Genomic DNA, 11,109 nt, shown 5'->3' with positions numbered 1-11,109 from the left:
GAAAGGAAAGGAAAGGAAAGGAAAGGAAAGGAAAGGAAAGGAAAGGAAAGGAAAGGAAAGGAAAGGAAAGGAAAGGAAAGGAAAGGAAAGGAAAGAGGAAAGAGGAAAGAGAAAAGAGAAAAAAGAAACCAAATTGGAAGCATGTGGGGAGAGAGATAAAGGAAATCTGAGAGCGAGTGAGCAGGGCAAGCTGAAGTGTACAATTCAATTGTTGGTTTTGATAACTTTAATTGGGGACAGAGGTAAATTGTTATCTTCCTCTGCTGTGGATAAAAAGAGAAATATTTGCACCGTGTAAGATTCCAGTTTAGACATCTGTTCTCAAAGCATAATCCTGTGTTTAATGATGAGGTCAGCCCAGCTCTCACAGGCAGCATTTCCTAATAACTGGCAATAAAACTCTGCCCTATCCTAACCCAAGGACATGTGCTTCAGTCATTCCAAAAAGAGGAATTGTGGATGCTGAACTCGCACTTAAGCTGCATATCCCAAGGATATGAAAATATTCAGGGGAGAGGAGTTTTGGAGACATCTGCTTTGGGACAAAGAACAAGGCATTTAAATGTAAAAAAAAGAAAAACTTTATATGAGCAGACACAATGCAATCCCACCTCAGGTCACACAATCTAACTTTCAATATTTTTTCTGCAAAGTCCTTAAGGTGAATTACTGAATTTCAGTCTACGAGAAATATTTGTTCCTGCTGAACAAATAACATGTACTGCTACTGAAGCACGAGCCAACAAAACTCTTTTCTGAATGAATTTATGAATCGAATATATYTGCTTGGAAGCTTTAAGATAAAAGAAACTTGAAACAGAAATATGAATCCTGGTCCTTGGTGAGAGAGAAAAAAAAGAATTACAGTGCTCTGTGCCAGCAGCTGATAACAGAAGACAGATCCACACTCTGCAGTTATTCATTAGAACTCTTTGGTGCTGTGTGTTTTTTTTGCTTTCAGACAGAGAAATGTTTGCTGGGATGAGATGAAAGAGACTTGTAGCTCTTCTGTACATTGTGCATATTGATTTTGTGTGCTCTGGGTGAGGGATCCAATTGCTGGACTGGGTTTTTATCTCTGCTTCAGGCCATTCCGCTTTTCTGCATCCCACCACCTTCCTGGAGGACACAGTTTGGTTCAGATGGTCTCCCAAGGAAACCCACCATATAAAAAGGCATGAAAAATTCTGTGGAGACACACAGGGTCTTTATTTTTCAGATTTTGTTTCACTTGTGTTTGACCCCTGGATAACTTTATACTCATAAAACTTACTGCAACACATTTTGTTGTTTGTAAATATTACTGTTACACAGGCCCCCTCCTCAGAGAGAATATAGCCATTCCTTCTCATCCCTTTCATGTGTGTTTGTAAGGAGAAGAAATTCTGTTAACTGAGTTTTCAGAAGGGTAAATATGTACGTGATGGATGCAGATCAACTTCCAGAYCAAGGCATTCAAAAGCAGGTGTTGAAATGTTTGTGATCTCTGTCTAAACTCTCTTTCCAGCCCATTTCCATCTACTCAGTGCAGGCAGTTGTTCCTGTGAAGAGTTCAGATGGTCAAATGGAATTCCACATTGCCTAAAATGCTTCCCTAAATTCCACTTCCCTGGCTGGATGCCCTCTGCTGTGYTTGGACAATCAGTTCACACACAGGCACCCAAAATGTCTACAAAATCTTGGACTGTGCTTAAAAGCTGAGGTTATCAGTTATTACCAGATATTTTTATTCCATTTGGCAGTTTTACTACCTGCATTTAGGAACTTTCATCTATGAGTTGAATCCCACCAAAACAGCATCAAAGGTGCAGAGCTTTGCAGAAATACCAACATTAATGATCTGAAATATCTCATTATTGCAGAAATCCCAGTATTCAGCCAGATAATTCATCATGTTGCAGCTGAAAAATCCCTTTTTTTTCCTAAGGAGTATCCTCATAGAAAAATTATTTCCTGCTTTTGATACATGTTAAACATCATTGGCATAAAAGGTTGTGAAATTCATGGCTGTTGCTATGCATGTGCCACATTCTGGCTGACTTTTCCCAAGGATACTCAAATTATTGAAGAAGACTGAAATTGAAGCAACTATAACACATTATTCAAGGTTAGTTAAAATACAGACAAAATTCGCTGTGATGTTCCAAAACCATTTTATTCCAGCTCCATACTAATGTATAGAAGACAAGCAAAAATCTCTGTTTGAAATGAAAACAGGTAGAGTTAATTTTTTTATAGTCTGCAGAATTTTTCCTGCATGTTGCAGTCAGATCTCTGTTCATGTCATCAAGGCCCTCATATGATATCTGTGATTTCTGCAAAATTAATCTCACCCACAGTCCAATATCTCCAAAACACTGATCAAATCAAAGGGGAGTTTTTGCACCTATGGAGATAAATTAGCACTTGCTTTGATCAATTAATCTGAACCATTTCCACATCTACCTCAAGAGTGTTAATTATGCACAGAATGCCTCCTCCACAGCATTGCTTGTAAAAGGAGCGTTGGATGTCAAACTCAGATGTAGATATATACATATTCAAGATAAATATCTGCCCAGATGAATCTCTGTCCACCAACATAGCCCTAAATCTCATATTTTGCAGAAATTTGGATCAGGGTTAACAGCAAATGATGGGCACTGCTAGGATGCATCAAAGAGGTGTCCAGCTGCCCCAGTTTTGTGGTTATCTTCAAAACTGAAGCACTGTTCTTCCTACCCCAATTACTTGATATCTACTGGCTCAGTAGCAGCTCTGAGTTTCTCTGGCTCATAGGAACAACAATTACAAGTTGACCTTTTCCATAATTTCCAGCAGTCTAATTTATCCCACACATCTTAGACTGGGTTTAGAATACCTCAAGTAGAGGTCACAAGACAGATCCTCAAATTCGTGCGTGTGCCCCTCCAGTTGTAGACCAGGTCAGAGCCAGTTCTCTCTTTCTGAATTATTAATTCSTCTAAATAATTAGCAGACATGCCACTCAATTRTCCTTGATTTCCACATCCCATTTAAAGGTCACTAGGTTTTAGAGTCATCCTTAATTTGGCATAAAAATTATCTGTCCTTCCAAGCTCTGGCTTAACATCCCCTGCAATCTGAAAAGCACAAAATTAACTTTGACAGTGTTAACTCTTTAGTGCAGTGGCTGTGTGCATCCTTTCTCTGCTTTTACTCATGGCAAAAGACATTGATCAATTATTTAAATTTAAAGAAAATTGTATTTCCTCAGCTGTTTTAAATAAACTATGCCTCCTCATATATCATATTTCAATATTTATACTTATTGAATGTATTAGGACAAAAGTGATGTCAAAAATTGTAACACAGCAAAAAAATCCTTTTATCCTGAATTCTCTCCTCCTTTATCCTTGTGAGAGTTATTCAAAATAGAAGGCAACCTGATTTTATTTTATTTATGATGTCCTTTGGGTCACACAGAAATGTGATTTCTCACAGACCAATTGAGCTTTCAATATGCAGAATAAAAAGCTGAATATTCTTTGCTATGCTCCATGACTGATTGTTGTCCTTTCTGTTTTCCTCTAGGTGATGCCAAATTAAATTGCCTTCAGTAAAAACATATAAAATATAATTAACCTTAGCAACCCAGTTATCCTCAATGCCCCTTAATCCACCKAATACAAAGTAGAGAGAAACATTTCTTCTTTGCAATTACTAAAAAATCGGTGACAAAACACAGAGTTATCCAAGTGTTGCTGTACCACAGGTAAAAATACTGAACTGGAGCACAGGGAAACTTTGGCAGCAATTTGATGTCTAAATTATTGCAGATTTTCTGCCATTCCAGGTAGGCACGAACCACAGGAGATACCAAAGATTTGGCACCTCTAGAAATGGATCCTCCCWGTCCCCAACACTGCTGTTGATGAGAAGGCAGTGATTGATTAGCAGAGTAATCAATACCTGGCTGCAAAGAGCCATGGGTTGGCTGCTCTCTGGTGGAAGATTAAGAAACCAATTTGGAAATTCCTGGGCTGTGTTTAAAAGCCAAGATACCACTTATTACCAGGTATTTTTTTATTTAATTTGGCAGTTTTAATAAAGCACCAGAAAGGAAATCCTCAACCCTCAGTCTTAGAAACCCATCAGCTTAACACAGAGACTTTGCTTTAGGATGAGACAAAAAATCTGAAGATCCTTGTCTTTTTTTCAACTATCATTACATCAAAGTTTCTTAAAATTCTGCATTTATTTACAAGATCTGCAAAGACAAGTTGTGAAAATGCACCATTTACTTACACCACATTAACTGTGGGAATTTCCAGTGGACTCCATCAAATACCTGAAAAACACCGAATGTAGCTGGTTGAAAAGAGCCACAGGTGAGTCCAAACATCTCAGGAGATCATAATGTCACTGCTGGATGTCACAAAACTCTCTGCTCTTACTGCAGCTGAAGCTTAATTGTCTGACTTTCATGTATTAAAGCAAAAATCAGCTTTCCCAAGCTCTTTTGATCACCACATTGTCATGAGCTCTTCAGAGTTATCTTTCAGTTCACTTTGAATCTGGAATTARTAAAATTCATTTATTTTCTTAGCAGTTCTTTCACACATGATTGGTTTTTAGTTTGTCTTTTCTATTGCCTTTGAAGAGAAAAACAAAGAAAATTACATGTGATGGACTGACCTGTGGACACCTTCTTTAATGATACCAGGGGTACCTCAAAATAATTCTGAAGTTCCTGGGGAGGGTGAAGGAAAGGAAAAAGAGTGTAAGTCCTATGTTTCCTTCAGAAAGCTCCATTTCTCTGTAAATAACAAGAAATTATTTCCAACTGAGTGTTTCCAAAATTATTTATCTCTCACTCTCTCCCTAAAAATCTACACAAGGGATTTGTTCAACTGCAGTGTCCATAAAACTTAGGTAGATATCACTCAGAACCACAAAGCCCAGAGTTACAATTGAATCTCCCCTCTGCCAGGCTCTGTGTAAATAAGAGATGGAGAAAGCAGAGATGAAAAAAAAAAAAAGATACAATCTCTGTGCCTCTTTTATGGGGATAAACCAGGAAGATCAGCACATTCCCTAAATGCATGTGCTCATGGTGATTCTGCACAGGATGTAGAGGATCCACACTGTCCCACCAGGAGCCCAAGCTGAGCATCCTTCACGTTCCAACAGGCAGCAGAACAGCTTTTCTGGGAGGGATATGGAGATCCATAGGCTAAAAACAAAACAAAAAAACAAACAAACAAAAAAAAAACAAAACAAAACAAAAAAAAAACCAAACAAAAAAACCCCCAAAAATGAGTAAAACAAACCCCAAATCACACAGCACTTTGCTGCTTGGCTGTAGGACTGAGTGCTCTGAGTTTCAGAATTTGTCTGTGAAGTTTGAGCTTGAGCCACTTGCAAAAACTTGCTCAGGTTATGGTGCAGATGCAGAAGGGAAAATCATTTGCTGTCTCCGGGAGACCAAAGGCAGCAGAGCAGCAGCCCATGGGCCACTCTTGCAAATTCCCTTTCCTTGTTTCATCTATTGGCAAATTCTCCTTATCTGATATCTCTACCTTGAAAACTTATTTTTCATTACCCAAAGTAAAATCACAGTTGTGACTCAAAGAACAGAAAATTCAGAACAAGCCTGCCAATCGTGTGTTTTCAGTCCAGGCCAGAAGGAAGGAATCACTGTGATAGCTAAAGGCAGCAAATATCTGTACACAGCACTGCTTTCATCATCCTCTCTCTGTCAGAAATAACTTTGGGTTATTTTTTTTTTAATGTTCTGCCATGAATAAAGTTTATACATTGACTATTATATGCACTTGGTTTCACTTTGAGAATCTTTCCTTCAGCCAGATGAGAAGGGGCTTGACYGAAATCTGTGGACATAGTTTAGTAATTTAATACAAGAATTAAATATCAATCATTTCCATGCATGTATTAAAGAGAACTAAATAACAGTACCAGTTTATGTATTAATGAAGATCAAGAAGGGGTTTTACTCATTTGTTTTGCCCTTTTAAAAGATAAACCTGTGTAATAAATGCTGAGCAACTACGAAACTTTGAAGCACAAATGTAAATCCAACAAAACACACACTGAAAAAAGGAAAAATCAGACTTAGGGAGGGGTGAGCAAGCAAGAATTGCTATTTCAAAGAACTGTAGTACTACATACTAACTCTATTTAGGAGTCTGTTTCAGTATCATAACCCCMCAATTATCTGGAAGAAGGAAGAAAAGATCTCTCTGATAGAGATCTTTTTATAGCACCAAGTCCTAGAACACTGTGAACTCCTATTGCAGGATGTTTTCTCAGCTGTCTGATTATTCTGTTTTATGAACCAGCTTTATTTGGAGGATGCTTTCTGCACTCAGTTTCACTGTGGTTTAGGCTCTGATAAATTTCCATTACATTGGGCATCCTGGGATTTAYTGAATAAAAAATTGCTGCAGAGGGAAGGACTTTGGCTTCTCTCTAAAGCTGGGACTGGTGAGGTGAGCCCTTCACTTCCAGAAAGCCTGRGGCTGTATCCACTGCTGATTACTTTTATTATTTCTGAGTTAGAAATGTTACCTGGCAGCTTTAGTCTCATTATGGYTAGCACAGCACACGCACAGAGAACAAAGCAACATTTTGCTCTTTGAATCCCAGTTCTTGCAAAAACACATCAGACCCAAATGCAGCTTTGTTGACACATAGCCACTCTCAGAAAGAGTGAAGCAGTGATGGTCATTTCGATAAACTGATGGCAGATTAGCTTAATAAACATTTATTTTGTCTGTCCCTCAAATATTACAATTTTTCCCCTTGGCTTACCTTAAGGAAAATATAACATGCATCARTAAATTGGACCCCACAGCTTTCTGAATGTGAGCTCAATAACATATGCATCACATGCTCCTCTAATTAWTTWAAATTAAAAATTATTAAAATTACTTCTGCCTTTGCAGCAAAATCTGCAGGAGAARTTGAGTTTTTAGAATCCAGTTAAAACTGGACCTACTCATCAATAATGGTAATATATTATTAGTATTAGTATTATTTATCAAGTTTTGCAGCAAAGCAGAACATGGCAGAAATTGAGGATCCAAGAATCCTCTAACTACACAATCCAAATCAATAGAGATTTCAGTGGACTTCTGTGGTTTTTTTTTTTTCAGATTAGGGTGTAAGCAAAGGCCCTACACTCAATTTTTAATCACTTCTCACTCAGAAGAGGTAAAAATTGAGGGATTTGTTCTTCTGGTGCTGGATATGTAGACTCAGTTTTCCCCAGATTAAAGCATGCTGTCAATGTGTAAATAATTTTTATAAAATGTTCAGAAATTCCAGTCTCATAGAATCAATCAAACTGGAAAAGACCTCTGAGACCACTGAGTCCAAYTTATAACCAAACACYATCATTTCAACTACTGCTRTGTCCAATCTTCCCTCAACACCTTCAGGGTCAACAACTCCACCATCTCTAGATAATTACTTCAGATAAGCTTCAATTAAGTCTCATTTTAACATATTTTTCTTTATTGAAAAAATGGCTTCATTTCAAATTATGAGGAACACTGAATTTAAAGCTTCCTAATTCCCTAAAGTTTTATTTATTTTGTTTCAGTTTTATTTTCTATCTACCAGCAATGTATGATCAGTGGAAATCAGAAGATATTCCAGTAATATYAATAAAAATACTGGTAAGTAATAGAAGTCAGCCTGATAATTGCACATGGCAGCAAATCCTTTAACTTTTCTATTTAGGCTTGAAAATTTATAGTCTGATGTTCTGATATCTTTTTTCCCTCCTGATTTTCCTCCTTCCACCTGCTATAAAATGTAAACAAACCCAAACAKGGACGTTCTTTTGGGATGAGTATTTACAACCACGTGAACACCGAGCTGCAGTGCATCACAAGTGAGGCATCATTTATTCAGAAATGCTTTGAAAAATTGCATCCTCCAGGTTTTCTGCATAAACAAGAGGGATCTGCTTGTTTTATAACTGAACTGAGTCTTATGAAGCACAAGCCATGCTCCCAAACTATCAATTCCAGGGATTCATTTAGAGCCAAGAAGCTTTAAGGCTGTCTGCTTGACAGGAGGCATATTTTATAATCTTTCACTTCTCCCATCGTGTAGGAAGCAATTCCACACTGGTAGTTTAACTTTCATCTACAAAGAACAATTGTTCTCTCCGTGAAGTCTGTACTGCTTTCACTTCAGGAATACACTGAAAAAAATTATTAATGGCAGAAGTTACAGGAGGAATGGTATCTTTATAACAAAACACTGCCAGCTAAATGCAGACAAATACTGGTTTAAAGTTATGTAATTCCTAACATCTGGGAGGGGTTTTTCTGTTTGGTTGGTTTTGTTTGGTTGTTTTATTATTCCATTTCCTTCTTCTCTTTTCTGACATGCAAATATCTTGTAATTCTCTTCCAACCAGATCTAAATAATAGCATTCAATCAAAAAAAAATTCAATCATCTGTGTTTAAGTATTTCTGAAAGAAAATGACTAAAACTATTTTTCAGAACCTGCTCACTAGGAGATAGGAGATGGTACTAGAAGAAGGATTAAATATAAATTCTACAAGATTCCTTAGGCCATGTGCTAAGAAATTGCAGGATCAGTGTAGAAAGAGTGTTGGGAAATGTCCCAAATCCCAGGCTTCTTTATTACAGAAAAATATAAATTTTAAGATTTCACATGAAATTATATTTTCTCAGCCTCTGCTGTTCTGAACCAGGGTGTCCTTCCAGTGCTCAGCCAGTTTCTAGGAATTAGGCACAATTTTGGCAGCTCCTGTTGCTTTTACTCCTTTTGTGACTCAATCTCGTTCTGCACATTCCCAGGCAGGTTTCCCGTGACTGAGGTGCTTTCCAAAGAGTGGACAATGTTTTTAYCACAACCTCATTCAGCCTCTTGTAGGCAGATTTACTGTCTTACCCCAAAAAGAGGATGAGTTTTGTATTTAATAGATTAGAATTTAAACCTGTGATCCCAGTTTTCACACAAACACCTTACTCCTGGTTTCAAGTTAATAAAGCAGTGAAATAAAGATGCTCCAAGGGCTGGAGCATCTCTCCTGTGAATGCTGAGAGTTGGGTTTGTCCAGCCTGGAAAAGACTCCAGGGAGACCTTCCAGCACCTTCCAGTGCCTAAAGAGACTCCAAGAGAGCTGGAGAGGGATTTTGACAAGGATCTGGGGTGACAGAACACAGGGAATGGCTTCACACCTGACATCTAGATGATATTAGTGGAAATTTTTAAGGCAAGATCAATTCCATTAGAAGTCTAAAATATGTTAACACATTTCAGTAAAACAAATATATAGATTAAAACAGAGTCTCTCTTCATTTTGTTACTTTCAGGGCTGTGTGAAAACTAAGAATTGGGAATATAAGAAGTGCAAGTGCATGTACCAAGATTTAAAAAAAAAATAAACCATAATAATCATTTTTAAAAGAGTGATTTAAAATGTCTGAAAGTTTGAAACTGGATGTTATTTACATGAAAGCAAGGCAATGGCTAAACAGAAGCAGTACAAATTTAAAAGGACCGCACCACACAAATGAAAGGTAAGTGAACAYAACCAAAAGAAAATCTGTCTTTATAGCTATCAAAACAAATAAAGGRCAGCAAGAACAGATAAGAGATTCTTTTTAGCAGAGGATTTTGTCAATTACAGAGCTAACCAGCCATGGCTGAGTAACATCCATGCTTGGATGAAAGATCGCTATCACAAATCAGGCACTGTAGAGGAGCCACAAATAACTSTGTGCTCAATCCATCAGTCATTTTACACRARCTGAGCTCATCCCTTCATTCTCCTYGTAGCCCCCAGATAAATTCCCTCACTGTTTTTGAGGCACAGAGRCTGTGCTGCAGCTGAGAAGGGACAGGGTCCCACCCCACAATTTTTACCCAACACCCTCTTTTCAGAATTAGCTGATGAAATGAGCACATTAGGGTTCTGTTTCTGTGTTTATTCCCTGCTTGCTCTGTTTTTGTGTTTCCAAATATAAATTATGAGTTGCAGGTTAAGACTTCCCATCACATATGTGGGAGTCCTTTCTGCTAAGCTGCTGCAAAGATGAAGCACCAAAGGCATTTTCTTCACTGCTGTTGAGTTTTGAGGTGCTTAAAAGTAGTGGAGTATGTAAAAGTTTTGGAGACCCTCTGAGGCAAAAGGAGGTTCCCTGCAGACCCATTATTGGGGTTRTGGAATCACTAAAGAGTTCTCCTGTGATGAGTTTTACTCAACACCTCCCTGTCTGATGGAAATATGGCAAATGCATTAACTCATTTTTCATGGAAATGTCTGAACATGAATATATTTTCCATGTAGTGGAACTGCAGAGACACAGTTCTTCAGGATGCCAACTAATAGCTGTGTGAAAACTTTGCCTTAATTTTCACAGTTTTCAGGAGAGCTGTTTTGACCCTGCTAAATGAGCCAAAAAAGGAGTCACCAGTGTCCATTCTCATCCTGAACAGTTTTTTTTTCCGCTGTCTTCTCTGCACTCAAACACTGAATCACCCCCCTTTCTGTGAGACCACGTGCCCTATCCATCCCACAATCAATATTTACAATGCTTAGGATAGCACCGTGCTAAGAAATATTAGATTTTGGACAGACCTGCCTGGAAGTTGAGGAATGCCAATACAAAAGCATCAGAGGAATTTCCACAGAGTACTAAACTGAAATATCTGGGTAAAAGTAGGCAGGTATTTAATCCAGGCTGAAAAGCATTTATGCTTGGTAATTAAGCCCATTGAGGCCATGAGTCAGCTTCATTTTGATCCAATTATATCCTCCCGGGAATGGGGCTGACACTAAAAAATCTGCTTTTGTGAGTCCAGTCACAATTATAAGATAGGGGCTAATGCTGATGATACAGTTAGCCTGACAGATTGGAACAACTTTAGTTAATTATGATCTTAAAATCCCTGGAGAAAAATTTCATACTCTATGTTTTCCCAGGGAATTCTGGGATGTGCTCCTTTGTTAATTTCTTCTTACTTGTAAAATGATTTTTTCTCTGCTGGTTCTATTAAATGACCTGTCAGAGGGAGTAATGRGATGAATATTTAGTGATTCGTTTGCTCATTTTGAAAAGGGACCTAAACTGTGGTTTGA

This window comes from Malurus melanocephalus, unplaced genomic scaffold, assembly GCF_030028575.1.
Source record: "Malurus melanocephalus ecotype Western Australia unplaced genomic scaffold, MMel_1.1 scaffold_27, whole genome shotgun sequence".
Lineage (NCBI taxonomy): Eukaryota > Metazoa > Chordata > Aves > Passeriformes > Maluridae > Malurus > Malurus melanocephalus.
This window is presented reverse-complemented; position numbering follows the sequence as displayed.